This window comes from Aedes albopictus, chromosome 3 (assembly GCF_035046485.1).
Source record: "Aedes albopictus strain Foshan chromosome 3, AalbF5, whole genome shotgun sequence".
Lineage (NCBI taxonomy): Eukaryota > Metazoa > Arthropoda > Insecta > Diptera > Culicidae > Aedes > Aedes albopictus.
This window is the reverse complement of record NC_085138.1, coordinates 308,811,513-308,832,687: the sequence shown is the minus strand read 5'-3', so window position 1 is coordinate 308,832,687 and position 21,175 is coordinate 308,811,513. Positions and strand designations below refer to the sequence as shown.

Below are 21,175 nucleotides of genomic sequence, written 5' to 3'. Positions count from 1 at the left end.
TCTTGAATTTCATCAATCTGACGCAAAACCAACATTCAGATGATCGAATGGTATTATATTCAGCTTTTAATTTATGGAAAAAGATTTAAAATTGGTTATACAAAACGCAAGATATTTGAATTTTAGTTAATTCGACAAAAAGTTGTAAAACTTAATGTTGTTAAACTCAAAAAATGTTCTACTTAAAATTTTTTGAAGCACGGTTTCGAAATCAGCGCTAAATTGTGCTTCAAAAATTTTAATCGTTGACAAAAGTAAACTAGTGTAATAGTGTATATCGTTGAACGACGCACTCATGGTGGGCCCAGTTGTCCAGGGCGAGTTGTAAAGCATCATCCTACGATTGAGACTTCCTTGCTTCGTTATTGTCGCTGATTTGCAGAAAATGTACCGACAAGTGTTGATATCATTAGGCGATTGTTTATGTTGTTAATTAGTAAATAAATAAATAAATAAATAAAAATATTTCCGTCCGATCATCCTGTTTTCTGCTTCGATTGTCACCGCCTTTCAACCTTCAAACTATACCTATACCGTTACTTATGGTTAGCGGAAGCTCCGTACCAGGCGACACGTTGTCTCCAGCAACTAGACTCTGGCTGCGAATCGACTCTCCATTAGCAGCAAAGGTATTGTTGATACTTCTACATTGACGTGGAAACGTTAGAAACCCAAGGAGCAGAGGTAGCTGAATAACAGTTTCTTTAGCTGAAGTTTGCTTAAGAGGTTTTTGCTCAACTTTTATTAGGCTAAAATGTTTGTTGGAAAACGCGTTTAGAACTCGCTCTTGTACCAAACCACTTGTTCCAAAAAGTGGAAACCAGTGTACGGATCAAAGTCCATTCTATCGGATGTCAAATATAGTCGTCCATGTCCGATACATCGTCTCGTTGTAAAACATTTGTTTGCAACCGAGTTGCCGAAATTCAGCTAAATCACAGTTGCTGGAAGCTGGAGACACGTTCCAGGCATCGATTACCCAGCAGATGTCATATTCCGTGGAATGTCTGCAATAGAGCTTGTTGACCACATGTTGCGGTGGCAAGGACAACAATGGCTGCAGCAACCCGGGTTCTGGCCCGATCGAGTTAAAAACTCCGACGACCACTTCAGTTCAGAGCATTTCCAGGATAGACCCACGGTGCCGGTGTCGCTGCCTACAGTCGTCCAAGGTACAATACTCGCCCTGAAATCGTCTCTCTCCAGTTTTGTCAGATTGGTCGCCTATATACAGAGATTCTGCTACCATTCGAAGATACGTATAAGGTACGCCGGGGCTAGTTGAAATGGGTGGGCAAGATGAAACAGCTGGTTTAAGTGATGTTGTTCAATGATGATAAACAATTTTATTGCCATAACACATAGCTTTTTATTCAAACAAACTTTTAACGAAGGATAAATTTACATATTTTATTGAAATCTATTTCAAAACTTCACGTTTCATCTTGCCCCACCCGTTTCAACTTGCCACGGTGTATCTTAATATAGCTATCCGTAGATCCGAAGCTTCATTCACAGCAGAATTGAATGTTCCGTTAGGTAATTCCGTCAAACTAGCTCAACAGGTATCATTTGCGGAAGACTTGCAATTTTTCCGCGTCACTGGTCAAGTAAAGTCAACGTCGAAGCTGAGGTGAGGACCCTATCTCCAGTTCTCGTCAAAGGTATACTTCGCACGAGAGGGCGTCTTCACAATGCAGCTATCCCGTATAGTCAAGAGCAACATATGATCTTGTACAACAAGCATCCGCTCACGCTATTAATCTACTCCGAACATCGTCATCTACACGTTGGGCCAACTCTCCTGATGGCAATCGTCCGTGCAAATTTCGACCTCTCCGGTTGCATAACCCATGATTGCGTCACCTATTTACGCAATCGAGCAAGTTTCGCCGAACAAATAATGGTAGACTTGTCACCAGGGTATCGCCAAAGTTGCCGTTCCTGAACACTGGGGTGGATTCCCGCGGACCCGTCTATCTCCGACTTTTGACAAGGAAACCTGCACCGGTAAAATTTTTTGTAACTGTTTTCGTTCGTCTATCAACCAAGGCAGTTAACCTAGAGTAGGTAGGTAATTTATCAGCCGACTCGTTTGCCGCACGCTAAGGAGTTCCGCAGATCACTTACAGCGACAATTTGACAATCTTTGTTGGCACTAGCCGAACACTGAACGACTTCTTTCTTTGTTTCGGACAGCAGAATCGCCAGGATATCGAACGGCAGACATTCAGATCTTGTTCATCCCTCCAAGATCGGCCCACTTGGACTTCGGGGGAATTTAGGAAGCAGCAGTAAAATCTCTTAAGACTCATCTCCAACGAACTTTTGCACACCCCTTGGCGACAACCAAGCAATTCGAAATAGTGCCTGTACGCAAATCGAAGCACTGCTCAACTCCCTCTCAACGCAATTCTCGAAAAGACTTGGACGTCCTTACGCCAGGTCACTTTTTGGTACACAGACCACTGATTGCATACGAAAAAGTACCTTGCCCCCGACTTTCTCAACGGCAGATTACACAGGAGTTCGGCCGCTGAACATCAGGCTGACACAAATTTCGATTTTCTCTTATGTCACCCCCTCCCCTTCGGAAAATTTTGGTCGAAATTCGACATTTTTTAAGGGGGACACAAATAAATTATTTAAGAAATTTAAAAATTTTAAAGTGAAATTAGAGCCATCGAGAAAATTTCTTAACGAATCCGATGAGTTCGACGATGTTGCCTAATTGTTTGGGTAATTCGTCATCAAATACATTTATTATTTATCATCCCCCCCCCCCCCTCGACGAGTCAGAGAGCAAAGTGACAAAATAAGAAAATGAGATTTGTTCCGGCCTTATTTTCTCCGACCTAAATCAACCGAATTGGCAGGCACCCTGAACTAAGACCACCGTAACGACTGAGAGTAGTAGACCTGGTGAAACGACATCCTTGTTCCATGCCAAATCTCATCTCAACGCGTTGATCGCCAACTAACGAGAAGATGACGTAACCAAGTGCAGATCTGTGTAGAAATCAATGCTTAGCATTTGATCGGAGGAATTTGACACTCTCAGTCTTGAAAGTCAAACGAATTATTTTATTCGACCCGACGTTTCGGTCATGGGATGTGGCGTTTTTCAAGGGAAAAAATGGTCAATCGTTTTCGTCCTAAATTGTATGTTTTTGTGGTTGTCGGTTGGTCATGAGGTCATGGGTTTTTCTGTGGTAAGTTTTTCTTCCAACTTTCCACAGTATCACTCATACCATCAACGACTGATTGCATTGGAGCGATATCCTACCTATAGTTTGGGAACCATAAATTTCAATGAGAATTCACAAATTTTGACGTAATTCCAAAGTATCAATCAATGTCAAAAATAGTTTCAGGGGCGAAAAAAATGTTTTACTAGTTTTAAGGGGTGATAACTCCGACAAGGTTGGGAAACACTACAGTATTTCTTAGAATTTATCTATTAGTTTCTTTTTGCGCATGATTACTCTAAATTATGTATCAGTACTTTCATGATTGTACATTAGCGTGGGTCATCGGAATCGTTTTCTCAGATCAATGCTGTAAAATATAATTTATATGAGTTAAACCTATTAGAACCCCACTCTGTAACGGTCATCAGCCTAACTGAGGACCGCAAGCGGGGCTCTCATTCTCGCAGCTTCCTGCGTTTTGAGGCAGAAATAGATAGTAGAACACTCAGCCTATCTCCGGCAGCCCGGAGATAGGAGAATGTACCTCAGATAGGCAACGCTATAGATAACTCAGTCAGTCTCCTCACAGTGCGCGAATAAAGCAGTCGCAAGAACACGTTGTCATCGCAATAAATTGATTTTGTACCACATAGTGATCCTCGGTGTTATAGATTGTAGTGGAAGAAACCTCTCGTCGGTACGAGAATAATTACTAGTGCGATCACCGTGCTAAACACTCTGGGCCGCGGATATCCCTCCAGAGGCGCGAATCGGGAATAGATCGTTTGAGAAACGGTAGTTTCGGTCGCGATTGACCAGTGCGTTAGGTCGAAGACGGAACAAATGCTTTTTTGGTTCCGTTTCGGGTCCTGAGTATCTGTGCAAAATTTGAGCACGATCGGTTGCGTCTATACTTTGCGCATTGCAATTGAGATTTGTATGGGATTTTGTATGGGAAAACATCCTTTTTGCATTTTTGTCTTAAGTTGAAAAAGTTTGTCTGAAACTTTTTAACCGATAATGTAAAATGATAGCCTAGGATGTTCTGAAAAACTTTGTTGAAGACCGCAAAGCGGTCCGATGCTTGTGAAAATAGTTATAACCAACGAACGGCATGCATGTGTTTATGTTTTAACATGTAAAGGAATAACAATAGCAACAAAATCATGCTGTTTCGGCAAGCAATGCCTACGCTATAACTATTTTCATAAACATCAGATCACTTCGCGATATTCGACAAAGTTTTTCAGGACACCCTAGACTATGTTTTCACTTTATCGGTTTCATGGTTTTAGAAAAATTCGAGCTTGTCATGAGAGAAATGCAAAAAAGTGTGTTTTCCCATGTAAAATCCCTTACAAACTTCAAACGCGATGCACAAAATGTAGACATAACTGATCGTGCCCAAATTTTGCACACTTATTTGGGTCCTGAAATGGGATCAAAAAAGCTTTGATCTGATGGGATACCATTGAATTTTTCATTTTTCCATATAAACGATGCCCACTTTAATTTGGCTATTTTTTCACCCCAAAAAATGATTTTATGCAGCGAAATGTCTCCTTCCAATTCTTCATCGTGAATTTCAACTGATTCTCATTTGATGAAAATGGAAGCCTGATGCAAGCACAATGCTGATGGAAACTCAATAATAGCTTCATTTCCTTTCAATCAATGCGCCACTTGATTGGAACTTGATTTTTCTACATTAGAAATAAAATTACCACCCAAAAGATTCCATCCAACGACCGATAAGAACACCCAGCGCCAGATTGCCTCACAACAAAAAAAAAAACGGAGTATGAGACGCAAACAATAAGCGCCGTAAATTCTGCATCCATGCACAACAACACAATGAACGGTGTGCAACAATCGGCTTCCAGAGTGGAAGACTTCTGCTAGAACTCGGAATAGGTACAACCAACACGGGGAGCTCAAAAGAAATAAAAAAGTGTCTTTCCTGAAGAGAAGGCTCCAGAAGCGACTGCGACTGCGATGACGACGACACGAACAAAAAAAAATGTATATTCCAACACCCGAGACAACAACGTGGGGCAACGAAAGAAAAAGAAAAAAAGATGATAAGAGAAGCACCTTTTTATAAATATATTTCACAGAATGTGGCACTTTATTGTTTGCTGAAGCTGAAGCGATGGGTAGAAAAATGCGATACATCTGAGACCGTTTTTTTGAATAGAGATGATGCTTTTTCTTCGCCGTGTTCGCTGTCGTCTAGGTGTGGCTCATAAGGATCTCGTCAACCGATGAGCGAAAAGAAAGAAAAAAATCACTGATTCTATGGAAAAAAGGTGATAGTGACGACGACGAGATGGGGACGTCATCTTCTGACAGAGCCCTGATAAACTATTCACGGCAGACTGAATAACTGAGACTGAGGAGGTGGAACAAAGATTTCGTCGTCATTGGCCAAAACATTCACTCGAGCACGTTCTCCGGGTGAGTCCATGCTCATAAAGCCACTAGAATTATTTACATCTAGTTTTTAGTCGCAGTCTTTGTATAGAAATGCCGAGAAAAATAATTGATTTATAGCCTTCGCACACCTGAGATTGTAGCCTCTCCGTTCAGGAATACTTCCATATTATTTTTCTCAATAGTATGTGCATCTTGATGTTTGGCAGTAGCTATACATGGGTTGTCAGTCATGGACCTTCTTCTTATTCTTGACATATTCTTCTAACTGGAATAAAGTCTGCTTCTAGTGTCCTAAGAGCACATCCGCAGTTATTAACTGAGCCTTATGCCCTCAAATGAATGATTTCAATAAAAAAAATTCGAGTCAATTTTAGCTTTTTTTATTACTTTGGGCGCCCCATTGAATTACATTATCTCCTTAACGTGGAACCTTCCACATTACCCTATTTCAGATAATGAGGAAATGGACACTTTAGCATAGGTGGTGAGTTAGGGCGAGGCTTGTTTTGCAAATATGATTTACCAAGTGGAAAACGTTCTTTTTGTCCAAAATAGCTAGCTGTGCAAAAACGACAGATTTTGTGTATATTTTGAAGGTGGCGTTAAGAGCATAAGTGCTTCATTCTTTTGTGGTCATGTAAATATGGAAAGCCGCATACGAAAGAAACGATGACTTTTCTTGGCCCTTTTTCCTGCGATCCCATGTGTTATGATGGAGCCTGAAACCCAAACCCGAGCAGGAACGAATAACTGCCACATTATTTTGGTATATTGCAGGAATTGTTAAAATACCTCAACGAGTTATTGATTTGGTGTTGAGGACTGCTTGAGGTATTATTCAATTATGGAAAAATCTCTATTTGTATGGAAAAATCCCCGATTATTATTTAGGTATTGTCATACCTGAGGCCATTATTCACTTGTTATGCCCAGAATATACACCAGTTATTATTTTAGGTATTTTACCTCTTATGCAGTGCTTCTTAATACCTCATTCAGGCTGTAAGTATTCGGTTTTCCATACCTGAGTTTGGTATTGTTCAGCTATTTTCTCTTGCTCGGGAAGCCGTCGAAACAAAAAAAAAAGCTGAAGAAAATCCCAACGTCGAACGGGGTATGGAAAAGGTGGATGAGAAAATCTCTTATCAGTTTGAAATTTATTATAATTTGATTGGAAGCAATAGGAACGCTCCGAGGCTGACTGAAGCTGTTGGGCGGCCTTAGGCACATTTTGTAAGAAGACATTGCAGAAGAAGCATAACAAAGTGAGGAAGACTTTCACACTTTTCCCACATTTTTCTTCCATCCGGGATCTATCTCGAGGCCATCATCGTTCGTTTGTGTCTTCAATTGATCCGTGGGTTGAAGATTTCTGAAGATTTCGAACGACACAGAAGCCGTGCTTTATGAAGAAAGGTGGGAATTACTTTCTGCTGATTAAATATGTTAAATTAAATTTATTCAATATTTTCATGGCATTTCAAAATCATGCTCATTTAGGAAATATTTATTTTGATTTCTTACTTCTTACAAACTTTCCATCCGATCCAAACTCCTACACACAGTTGTTTTCCGATACCGTGCCCTTTAAATTGATTCATTTTTCATCTGTTCCCAGTCCCGAGCCAAATAATTGGTTCGACGACGAATCAGACATTCTTGCTTCCGATAATCGAACTTTCCAAGCCTGCAGCAATGCGCAAAATGATACTCATTTATTTACGCTTCCAGGCGTCTTCGACAGATACACGTGAGCGATTCCAAGCAACAGCATCAAAATTAAGGAAAATTTTTAATTCATGATTTTCTATTGAACTGAAACTTTGCACAGTTTTTCAGTTCCATCTAAATCGCCATTTTTCGATATCAAATTTTTATTTAGAGCCACGACTAACTTTTCAAAAGGGTGTATGTGAAAATGGTTCAAAAATATTCAAAAATATGCACAGCAAAAACGGATTGTTCGATTGTTATGAATTTTTCAGCAAAGTTAGATAGCTAAATGGTGATTTCTAAGAAAATATACACTGTGAAAAAAAATCTATTTTATCATTGAAAAACATCATTTTTGTCACAAAAACTCAAATATCTCAAAACCCTATCTTTTTACCAACTTGAATTTTTTAGGGAAAACGGTCCATTGTATTAGCAATCTACCATAAAAATTTGGTGATGGTAAACTAATAGACAAAAAAGTTATAACATTTCAAAAATTTCACAATTTTTACATTTAGTAAAAAAAAAATTTCTGTGTAAATTATTTCGGCCGGGAATTGCGATTTGATGCTGATTTTATTGTTCAGCAAAGTTAGATAACTAAATGGCGATTCCTAAGAAAATATACACTGTGAAAAAAATCTTTTTTAACATAAAAAAATATCATTTTTGTCACAAAAACTCAAATATCTCAAAACCCTATCTTTTTACCAACGTAATTTTTTAGAGAAAACGGTCCATTGTATTGGCAATCTACCATGACAATAAACAAAAAAGTTATGACAATTCAAACATTTCACAATTTTCACATTTAGTAATAATTTTTTTTAGTGTAAATTATTTCGGCCGGAAATTGAAGTTTGATGCTGATTTTATTGTTAATGGCCTTGCGTGAGTAAAACAAGTTGTTTTTATTATATATTATATATACATATAATATAATATACTATGTACCGTAATGTTCCGATTTTATCACGCCCTCCGCGCATTAGTCGTTTATTCATTAATTTGCTGTTACATTTGAGGACAAGTGTTTTCCCTCTTCTTCAAGATTAATGTTGAAAGCGTGTTTTGCAACGTTAAAAATATTGAAATGGGTATAGATGTTGAAGAATATTACAGGGCATTTTTGAAAAGGGGCGTAATTAAATTGTTTAAACAGATGTCGCTGATGGCAATTTCTCAGTTGTTGTCGTTTTCGAACTTCCTGCGCCCTGCTTTACCGATGATATACAGATGGCTCGTTTGTCAAATTCTAGACGGCAGGACGTGCAAATGCGTAATTTTGTACACAATGTGGACATTTGGGCATAACCAGTCTCTTTCAGTTTATCTATGGTGCTTTCGGTGAGATTTCGTAACTCTTTTGAACATTTTTTTTCATCAAACGGTCTACAAGAGAGCGTTGAGTTGAAGACCTTTGAGAAAGCGACTGTTTATCTTGTTCGTTAGATTATAATAAACAAAATCACTTATTAATTTTAACTTACTTGTTTGGTGTTGGTGGCTGAAGAAAAAAAATACTATACAATTTTTAATATTCATAGCGGTAGTATTTTTTTGTTTTTTTCGTGAGCATTGTCAGGTATGTATACAGACAAACAAACGTAACACTGGCGAAATTTTCATTGACCACGCCTTCAACGATCATTTTGAATCTTGGTTGTGGCTTTCATAACAAGAAGAGCGCCCATCGTTTTTCTTTGCGTTTGACGTTTCACACTAGCGCCTTCTGATGACGATATTGCACAACGCAGTGTTTCGTGAAACATTTCCACCAGGTGGTGATAGTGTGAACTGGGCGATGAATTTTCACTAAAATTGTTCTAGGCGTTTCGTCTGTTTGTCTGTGGTATGTACCTCTTATGCATTTGTTGTTGTTGAAGTTACTCGCATTCTTCCGATCATAAAGTCTGTTCTCTATAAGAGGGATTTTTTTTGCAGATCAACTAGACGTATACGCGTATATATAAAACTTTTATTATACAGCTTTTGTCTTAAAAATAAATTCAATTCCATTTTTCTTATAATCAACAGCTTTTCAACACTATCAAGGGATTTTTTCACCAGTCACGTACAATAAAAAGTATGACAATCTCAATATTTTTGATCACAACACTGGATCGCGTCTAAGTTTCAAATAGATAGTAATTACGAATAATCAAACTAAAGTATCATGAAAACAACTTGTTTAATTCAGGCGGTAGCCTTTACAATAAAATCAGCATCAAAATATAATTCTCGAAATAATTTACACAGAAAAAAATTTTTTTTTGTTACTAAATGTAAAAATTGTGAAATGTTTGAAATGTCATAACTTTTTTGTTTATCAGTTTACCATCACCAAAATTTTATGGTAGATAGCTGATATAATGGGCTATTTCCCCTAAAAAATTGAAGTTGGTAAAAAGATAGGGTTTTGAGATATTTGAGTTTTTGTGACAAATATCATATTTTTTCAAAGTAGAAAAAGAAATTTTTTACAGTGTATATTTTCTAAGGATCATCATTTAGTTATCTAACTTTGCTGAAAAATTTATAACAATCGAACAATCCGTTTTTGCTGTACAGCTTTTAGAATATTTTAGAACTATTTTCGCATACACCCTTTTGAAAAGTTAGTCGTGAGTGAATATGAAGGTTTAATATCAAAAAATGGCGATTTATATGAAATTGAAAAACTGTGCAAAGTTTCAGATATTTTTGAAATGGTCGCTCAGGATCGACTGACATGACTCCGTGGAATTCCTCACGTGGGATGTGAATGAAATCATCTGAGAAACAATTTATCTCTTCAGCTCATCAGACGGTGGCTCAGTCAATTTGTGCCATGCCCGTATGTATGTAAATATTACAACGGAAACTAAGGATCACAGAATTGTGCAGTTATGTTATTTAAGTTAGGTTGGACGTTAGAGCTTGAGCTTGATTGACCGCCCGCAGTTGCAACTCCAGTATCGCCAGACCAGCTACACTCACACAAGGAACCAATGAGATAGCTGCTTGGGACTAACAGGCATCTTCAGTGTGTGAGCGTTGGTGGTCTTGTATTTTTAGGCGACAATGGCGCCTGCTGCGTCAGGTTGCAGGTCAATGGGGAAGGGGAGGGAAGTGATGATTGCAATCGCTTGCCCACATCAGGCCGTTGAGTCCTCTGCGCCTGCACAAGGTCATGCGGATGTTGGTGTGTTAGTGGGAAATGTTTATTTTTGGCACATGGATCATGCATTGGTGCAAGGGTGCCAGGCGTAAAGCGATAGAATGTGTGAAGATTACTATGAAGCGGCACAGTCCGCTTGGTTGCATAACTTGTAGGCGTTATATGATAGATTGACACTGTGCTGTAATGAAAGTTGGAAGGAAGGGAAACGGCTTTTTTCAATCCGTTTCTGGTTCTAGCGATCGCTACGAACATACGAATATACAATGAGATGTATATGTACATAGGAGAGAGAGAGTGAGAAAGAAAGTAGATAGAAAGATTCAAAGTAGGAGGAAAGGGACGAGCCAGGGATTGAACCCAGGACCTTCTGCATATGAATCAGAAGCGGTAGCCACTAGACCACCAAGCTCGTCTAGGTTGGACGTTAATAAGATTAAGTGGAATTAATAGGTATGGATGAGAAATCAACACCTAAGATAAGAATATTAAAAATACTATGAAATATGGTAAACTGTTTTTAAAATCTATATATATAAAAATGCAGTGGCATACGTGGGACCGCGCATAACTTGCGAACGGAAGGTCCGATTTTGATCGTCTTTGTTTTGTTCTGTTAGTTTTCACCCAAGGAAGGTTTATGAAGCAAAAAAATATGGCAATATTGAGAGTTTTTGAAAATCGATCTTCCACACATTTTGTGACCGGAGACTTGGTCTTGGATGATGATGATGATGATGATGATGGTCCCGCCACATACCCCTACAAAGGTTTGAGCTAGACGAAATATCTTTAAGATAATTATTAATTATGATCAATGTAATCAGATTTTGCAAACTAAATACGGACTGATTATTTCTACAGATATAAACAACATTCGAATTTGTCATACTATACAGCAAAAACATAAATTTCAAAATACTGCTGCTCTCAACTACAGATCTTTGCAAGCATTACTAGTGATCATGAAAGATCAGAAAATCAAAAATATTGCGAGGATTGATAACGTTCGCGCGATGTCAAAACAGTCGGCAATATTCTCATCTTCAAGAAATTCCCGACATTCAACTAGACAACTCACTACTAATCTACAGAATCCTTCAACAGTATAAATATTCCATTTTGATAAATAAATACAAAAATGTCATTTATACCTGTCACCGCGCGCGAGACTCAAACTTTTGTAGACTTCTCAAAAAAAGTTCAGTTACTAAAACTACGTCAACAAATATGAAATCCATCATCATCATCAGGGCGAACATAATAGTCTACCAGTGCCCTAATAAATGAATAAAAATAAACTACAATCAGTCATACAAATAATCAGCTCACGAGAGCCACGTCAAGATACAAAATTATTAAATTGATAAAAACAATGATTAACAAGTTGTTTAATAAACAGCTTTCACGTGTGAAATACATAGTCTCTTGAATTGTGATATTGTCGCTGCACCCGTGATGTAGTCAGGCATCGAATTGAAAACATTTATGCCTTTATAATACAATGAATTTTGTGAAGCACCATGTAAAAAATTGGGTGTTCTTATCTGTTCCGCGTTTCTAGTGTTATATCTATGAATGTCACTTCCTCTTTCAATTCGATCAGACAAATATCGAGGTAGCAAACCATTTATTACTTTAAAAATGAACACCATCGTTAAATATATTATTCTTTGCTTCACCGATAACCATTGTAACGCGTCCAACAAAAAAGCGGAGGAAGTGAATCTGTTGCATCTTAAAATCAAACGCATTATTTTATTTTGCAAACGCTGTAACCTCGATATTTGTGTTTCATTAGCCAAAAATAAAATTGAAGGGCAGAAGTCCAAGTGAGGTGAGATGATCGATTTGTACAACTGTATTTTACTACTAATAGTTAAATCGTGTTTTAATCTGCAAAGAATTCCATACTTCTTGGCTATTTTCTTGATAACATTGTCAATATGAGAGTCAAATTTTAAGCTATCATCAATAATCACGCCAAGATATTTAATTTCTCTAACGCGTTCAAGGTTCTCCCCATCAATACTTAGAGAGACATTTACATTACTACGACTCCGCGAAATTACCATAAATTTTGTTTTACTGATGTTCAATTTTAATTGTTTGTACTTCAACCATCTACTTAGAGAATGCAAATCTTCATTCAAATGTTGTACGGCTTCATCTATATTTTTAGCTGCAATGAATAACACGGTATCATCCGCAAACAGGTTAATATCACAAAATCGTAAAACCCGTCGCATGTCATTAATATACATTATGAACAAAATGGGCCCTAATACACTTCCCTGCGGTACACCAAAGTTACATTCCACAGGGCTAGACACAGAGTCATTAAAAGCAGTCCTTTGGGTTCTTCCACACAAATAGCTTTCAAACCATTTATATGCAGTACCCGAAAATCCAAAGCGCTTGATTGTTTTTAACAATAAGGGCCTAGAAATTGTTTCAAAAGCGCGTTTAAGATCCAAAAATACAGCAAATATAGTATCTTTACGCTCTATGTTTTCTTTCCATTTAGCTAACACCAAGTTCAATGCGGTTTCACAGGAATGACCTTCCCGATAACCCGATTGCTCTGGTATTAGTAAGTTGTTAATGTTCAAATAATTCAATAGCTGGCCTTTGACTACAAGTTCTAAATTTTTTTCTAGTGTGTGCAACATGTTGATGGGACGAAACTCTTCGGCTTTAATCGTCCCAGCAACTTTTTGAATAGGAATCACTAAAGATTCCTTCCAAACCTGTGGCACGTGCCCAGTTTGCAATGATTGATTTACCAAGTCCAGCAAGTTGTGTCCAATAACATGAAAGCAATCTTGTATGATTTTAGCGTTAACATTATCAATACCAGTCGTTTTTTGCAGCGAAAAGCAAATTTTTCTAAGTTCTTCAAGCGTAATAGGGTGAAAATCATCAAATCTACATCTACTATTAACTGGCTGCTTTATTTCGTCCGGTTCATCAACTAACTCTATAGAGTGGTTAATCGATGAAACGCTATCGACGAAATATTTGTTAAAATTACTCGCAATTACTTGTTCTGTTTGTTCTAAAGTGCCATCAAAAGTTATGGATCGCGGTTTACAATTGCTTGGTTTCAATAAAGTTTTCAAAATTTTCCATAACTCTTTGCTGTTGTTCTGATGCTGGTCAATCTTCCTCTGAATATATTCACATCGTGTCTTTTTCAACAATTGTGAATACTTATTTCGCGCGATTTTGTACCTAGTCCAAACATTATCATTATTATTTCGTAAACACTTCTTGTACAGCTTATCTCTTTTACGCTTAAGACGTAATAGATCTAGGCTGTACCAGCTGTTTGATTTGCCTAGAGATATAAACTTTTCTTCAACTAATTTATTGGTACATGTTTTTAAAGTGTCAGTTAAAACAGCTGCTTTTTGATCCAAGTTACCGGTATTATTTTGAAAACCCATGCTTCTTGCTACAAGATTCGATAACTCCTGTTTCGAATATTTATTCCAGCATTTTATTTTAATAACATTGTCATCAAAACTAATATTATCTTCAATATTTATCACTACGGTTTCATGATCGGTTATTTTCAAGTCACTTTCAATTACTGAGTTCACTAAATCAAAATTGGAATAAACATGGTCAATTAAAGTTTTACTATGTCGGAAAATTCGCGTGTAGTTATTGACTTTTTGTTTCAAATTAAAATATTCTGTCAAGCGCTTTAAATGCTTCGAATTATTGTCACACCAATTTATATTGAAATCACCAGCAAGTACATTAAATTTACTAGAATCTACAAATGTCTCTAACCAGTTCTCCAAAATTTCAATTAAACGCTGGTTACTAGAACTGGGAGAATGATACAAAACACCATAATTTCCCACCTTCATGCCACGCACAACTGTAATGCCTAAGAACCAGTTATTCTCACAAGCTTCGTTCAATAGAAGCTTGAATTGAATTGACTCTTTGACATAAATAGCAACACCGCCAGTGTATCTAGAATGTGACAAACAAGCAACCACGTTATAACCCGGGAAGTTGTATTGATCAAATGCATCTTGTTCAACAATATGAGTTTCTGATAATAATATCAAAGACGGACGTTTTTCCTCTACAATCTGACGTAGTGCTACGTAGTTTGTAGACAAACCAGCAATATTCAAATATATAATATTAATTTGTTTCATATTTCTACTGGAACATGATTGCTATTCATTGAAATGTAGGTTGCTTTTTTTCTGTTCATAAAGTTGTTTATATACTTCACATTCACTAGTGTTAAATGCTGGATGATTGACGTCCAAATTCATGTTTCTATTTTGATTCATTTTCAAACAATTAACACATTTCAACACAGTTGACGTACACTCAGATGTTTTGTGACATCCACTGCACTTAGAGCACGTAACGCCGTTTTTGCAATCCGTACTCATGTGCCCAAATTCTCCACATTCAAAGCACCTCAAAACCCCAATCGCAGGGACCACAGAGCACCGATCAAATTTAACATTAACTTTATTCGCAGTCAACATACAACTGTACGTGTCTTTATCAACTTCAATTATCGCGTTAAATTGCTTGTATCTAAAGCGTGGATTTTCATAAACTTTAACAACTTTTACATCTTTGATTGCGATGTCTTCATTATGACTCTTTAGATAGTCAATGATGACATCGGAGGAATATTTATAGCTCATGCCCAACACTTTTAACCTTGGCACCGATGTTGGGACAACAGCAGTAAAGTTTTCACCCAGATCACTTTGCATGCCATTTTTTACAACATCTACATTGTAACCAGTTGCACACTCAACAATAACAGAGCCGTTTTTCCCGTTTCTAAAGTTACTAATTTTGTGCACTTTTGGATCCAATTTGTCATTCAAAAACTTGCGAGTATCATCACTGCTTAGATCGGACTGCATTGGTTTTACCACAATAACTGGACGAGCCTTACGATCTTTCAATTTTATCGGTTTAGGACCTTTGTTAATACTTTTACGTGCTTTTTTGTTAACAACCGTAACGAAAGGAATCGCGTCTTCAAAAACTTCATCGTTTTCAACATCAATAATGTCATCCCTATTACTTATTTTCCGTTTCTTACGCGTACTAGAGGTCGATTCTAAATGAACCGACTTGGATGTCTCACGTGTTTTTTTCATTGCAGCTAACTTTGTTTGATCCGCATTAAATTGAAAAAATGAGCTAGTCATAGATTCCATATTTTTATTGATCATTTCTTGAATACGGCTAATAGCCTCGTTTAAAGAACCATTAACATTTCGTTGCAATTCTTCCATCCCGAACTTTAACGCGCTGCCTATCTGAGCAGCCAATTGGTTTCGCATGTCACTAATAGAGTCCGATAGTGAAGAAATCTTCTTCATCTCATCCTCTATTTTTTTGACATCCAAACTCAATTTACTCTGCTCGCCACAACTCGGACTGGATAGACAGTCATCACATTTGAAAAAACCCCGATTTATCCACCTAGTGGTGATAGTGCCTTTCTCGTCGAATATGTACTCAAGAGCCACCAAAGTGTTTCTGAATTCTGAGAATCCTCTAGAACGGAACAAATCTCATTTTCTTCTTTTGTCACAGTGCTCGTTGACTTATTAATGGGGGAGTAGAGTTGATAAATAATTAATGTATTTGATGAAAAAATACACAAACAATGAGCAAATCCGCTTTACTCATCGGATTTGGTAATAAATTTTCTAGGGGACTCTCATTTAACTTTAAAATTTAAAAATTTATTGGTTAAGGGGGATGAGGGGCATAATGGACACCCTAAGCAAATGAGTACGTTAGGCCTGTATAACAGAGGAAACCTTAACATATTATCAGTTGGCTTACAACTTTAGTTGGTTTCCTGCGTATTTCAATCATTTATAGCAGGTAGAATGTATTTATTGTGAAGAAATAATGAATGGTAAATCGTGTGTTTTTAGGGCTGGCAGAGAAGGTACGAGGCAAAATGGACACCCATCGGGGCATAATGGACACCCCTGCATATTTTATGCCATTTCTTTGATTACATCGATCAGTTAAGTAATTTTCCCACGGAGATCGATACCACAGATTAAATACTCCATCTTAGGCGAGTTTACATAACATCAAAGTAAATTAAATAAACTTTAGGCTAAAATAATCCAATTGTTTTTTTTTAAACACTCTTAAGCGCCTAACAGTATGCAATGCGCGTACTGTTCGTACCATTCGTAATTGCCAGTGTTCATTTCGCCCCAAATCGACTACAACATTAAAAGTTCTATTTTGAGTAAATTCTAATCACAAATAAAATACTTTATCCATTGCTAAATCTACGTATACATGCAGATAAGGTGGCAATTCACTTGTTTTTATGGTTGACACACTCAAACACTCGTTATACCTTATTTGCTGCTGCGTTGAAATTATAAGAATTTCACCATATGGAAAACATATTTAAATTTCAATGATATTTAGGTTATTGGCATATGAATGGTACTTTTGAAAAAATAGTACGATGACTTGTTCCTTTATACTTATGCATTAAAAGTTTAGCATAAAAGTCAACGGTTTCGACAAAAATAGGGGTGTTCATTACGCCCCGATCTCCCCTATTTATTTGTGCCCTTCATCAAAATGATGAATTCCGAATAAAATTTCCAATGGGGACCTGTCATGACTTACGAGAAAATCGAAATTTGTGTCAGCCTTATTCAGAAAAGCAACATTATAAAAGCAACATTATTATATCAAAGCCATAATCGAATTTGGAAACTTATGGCGCATATTCCGAAGTTATGAATTATGTTAAACGTATAAGCAGAGCTGAAAAATATCAAACCTCTCAGTTGACTGCTTGACAAACTTCACTAGCACTGGATGCCGATCATTATCAAGATGTGTCGGCAATTTTTTTTTGCACACTTTAGCCTTTATTTTATTATCATTGATTAGAGGATTTATGTAAAATTTGACAAAAAAAAAGTGCAAGCTAGTGAAATTTCTCATAATAAAACCCATTTAAATTTCAACCGTGCGCGAGGGCTTAACCAGATGCATCAAAATTGTGCGTAGTAATTTCAACCACAAAAGGGGATTGATGCTATAAAATTTAAATTTTTCCATACAACGTTGATTCATCCTACTGTATAATTTCGTCTCAGGAATCAAAAATGGTGTGATTTGACAAGATCGTTTTAATTTTTATTAAGATTCTGTTTTTTTTTACGCATATTTATCGCTTGCATTGATTTTGTTCACCTTCGTAATTTCAGCGATGCATCCAATCGTGATTCTACAACACTGCTGGTAATCTTAGGTGTGGTCAGAGACTATTTTCTTGCTGCCCGTTTGTCTGGTTATCCAACATTTTTGATGATTTGATGTTTCATGTGCATGGGTTTGCATGGCACTTTTTTAACTGGCCACTTCCGGCGGGACACCGGGAACCGGTTCCGAAACATAACCTGTTCAGATCTGTTATTTGTGGATTGATTGGTAATTATCGGTGGCAAATATCGGAAACAGCTTGATAAGCGTAACGCGTTTCGACCTACTATTCTTCGGTCATCGTCAGACGCAATAGTCCAACTGAATATTCACCTCTTCAACTTCGTCAGTTTATTATACATAAGCGGTTCAGATATGGTCTGAAACTATTTTCCTGCTTACCGTTCATCTGGTTATCGATCAAGCAGCTATTTGGTGCGTCACGTGCATAGGTTTGGTTCAGTTTTTTAATTGGTCACTTCCGACGGGATACCTGGAACCGGTTCCGGAACACAACCGGTTCAAATACGGTATGAATTGAATGAATTGAATTCATCTGGTTATAGAAAAAGCCACTCTTTGATGTGTCGCATGTATGGGTTTGGTTCACTGTTTTAATTGGCCACTTCCGGCGGGACACCTGGAACCGGTTTCGGAACACAACCGGTTCAGATACAGTATGAAACTATTTTCCTGCTTACCATTCATCTGGTTATCGAAAAAGCAGCTCTTTGATGCGTCGCATGCATGGGTTTGGTTCAATTTTTTATTGGCCACTTCCGGCAGGACACCCGGAACCGGTTCCGGAACACTACCGGTTCAAATATGGTCTGAAACTACTTTCCTGCTCACCATTCAACTGGTTATCGAAAAAGCCGCTCTTTGATGTGTCGCATGCATGGGTTATGTTCACTTTTACATTTGGCCACTTCCGGCGGGACACCTGGAACCGGTTTTGGAACACAACCGGTTCAGATACAGTATGAAACTATTTTCCTGCTTACCGTTCATCTGGTTATTGAAAAATCAGCTCTTTGATGCGTCGCATGCATGGGTTTGGTTCATTTTTTTTATTGGCCACTTCCGGCAGGACACCCGGAACCGGTTCCGTAACACTACCGGTTCAAATATGGTCTGAAACTACTTTCCTGCTCACCATTCAACTGGTTATCGAAAAAGCCGCTCTTTGATGTGTCGCATGCATGGGTTATGTTCACTTTTACATTTGGCCACTTCCGGCAGGACACCCGGAACCGGTTCCGGAACACTACCGGTTCAGATATAGTCTGAGATTATTTTCCTACTTCCCGTTTATCAGATAATCGAAAATGCCGTGGTTTGATGGGTCGCATGTGTGGGTTTGTTGCGTTCTCATATCTGGCCCCTTCCTGGGGTACCGATCCGGAACACCTAAATGGCCATAACTCCGGAACGGCTGGACCGATCCGAACCATTTTCAATAGGAAACAATGGGACCAGATTCCGCTTCGAATGAACCGTCGGTCGTTGAAATCGGTTGATGTTAACTATCTAAAAATGAGGTGACCTTTTTTGTACACATACACACACACACACATACATACACACACACACACACACACACATACATACACACAGACATCATCTCAACTCGTCGAGCTGAGACGATTGGTATATAACACTTGACCCCTCCGGGGGCTCTATCAAATTTTCGTTTTTGGAGTGAACATATAGCCTTTCGGTACACCTTGGTGTACGAGAAAGGCAAAAACATTTGCATTATCCGTGATCAACCTCGCCGCCGCTTTGTTTTCAATGGAGGAACACTGCGCGTGGAAGTATTTCTCACATTTAAAACAGAGCAATGGAAGCGCATTGATCGCTATACCCCCCTTGCATTTAACGCACTCCATGCCCTTCACTCTGACTACACACGAAGTGGACGCTATGCATGCAACAATATACAGAGAGACAAACAATACAATAACGAGCTCAACCTCAGCTGGCTGGTAGAATTGCCTTATGGCACCGTACACAGCTGCTGGGTGAGAATAAATAAAATTCAAATTAAACACAAACAGGTAACGGAGACGATGTATCTCCTACTTATCCTGATTTTTAACAATTTAAGGCACACGTAGAATAGGATCTTCTCGCGGCACAACACTGATTTCACACGTAATTTATCACTTAATTGGCACGGCACGGTAAAACAAAGTACTACAGGGGATAGACAAAATGATCGGGACAGGCAAAATTTCCACTTTTCAAAAAATGTCCAATTAGCTGTAACTTTTCGATAAGTGCATCAAATATTCTCAAATTATCACTGTAAGTTGATCAACTAGTTGTGTATTAGTGGACAAAATTTGGAAAAGATCGGGCTATTCTGCACGAAGTTATAAAAATTAAAAAAAAGGAAGAATTATCCGATAGCCTACTTTGAGCTGTTATATCTCCGGAATCAATGAACCGAATGCAATGAAATTTTGTCCATTTATGACTCATATAATGAGCTCTGAAAAACGTTTGACACAACTTGAAGTTATTAACGAGAGAAAAAGTTATAGCGATTTCATTAATTTTTTGATTTTTTAGTAAATTGGTATATTTTTAATATGCATCCCATTACTTTTTCAATGAACTGCTGATTATGTTGTTACTTTCTTTCAAAACATATCTGTATTCAAGAGAATCAGAGGGAATTTAAATGAACTATAATTAGCATCTTGAATTTTTAAACGATGTTGAAATTTTTGAAAATTTAATGTTTTATTAGAAAAATAATCTAATCGTTATAATTTTCTTCCATGTTAAGAATTTTTAGTTATGTCAAAAGTTTTTCGAAGCTCATTATATAAGTCATAAATGGTCAAAATTTCATTGCATTCGGTTCATTAAATCCGGAGATATAACAGCTCAAAGTTGGCTATCGAATAATTTTACCTTTTTTTAGAATCTTTATAACTTCGTGCAGAATCGTTCGACCTTTTCCGAATTTTGTTCACTGATACACAAATAGTTGATCAACTTACAATGAAAATTTGAGAACATTTGATGCAGTTATCGAAAAGTTACAGCTATTTGAATTTTTTTTGAGAAGGGAAAATTTTGCCTGACCCGATCATTTTGTCTATCCCCTGTATGTTCACCATCACATCACACAATAGAAACTTGAAACTTGAAACGTCAAAAAACGCAGTAGGCAAGCCAAAGTTTGCCGGGTACAGCTAGTATAGTAGTATAGGGCACTGCATTGTTTTGATTTTGTATGGGATTTTGACGTTTCTTGGCCTTGTTGTTTACTAAATTTCTGTAAGAGTAAAAGAGAAGGAGAGAATTTCATGCAGTGCCCTATTATTATTTAAAATATAGTAGTATCCCATAGCGAAACGTGGAAGACGTGACAGTAAATAACGTGAACGTTATTTTA

The 21,175-nt window shown here is 37.5% G+C and overlaps 1 protein-coding gene across 1 annotated transcript in view; it reads left to right on the top strand.

Moving 5' to 3' along the window:
* The window catches only part of LOC109407805 (uncharacterized), a 76,938-nt gene that overhangs the window by 17,564 nt on the left and 38,199 nt on the right, over positions 1-21,175 (top strand). The gene's annotated exons all lie outside the window — the stretch shown is intronic.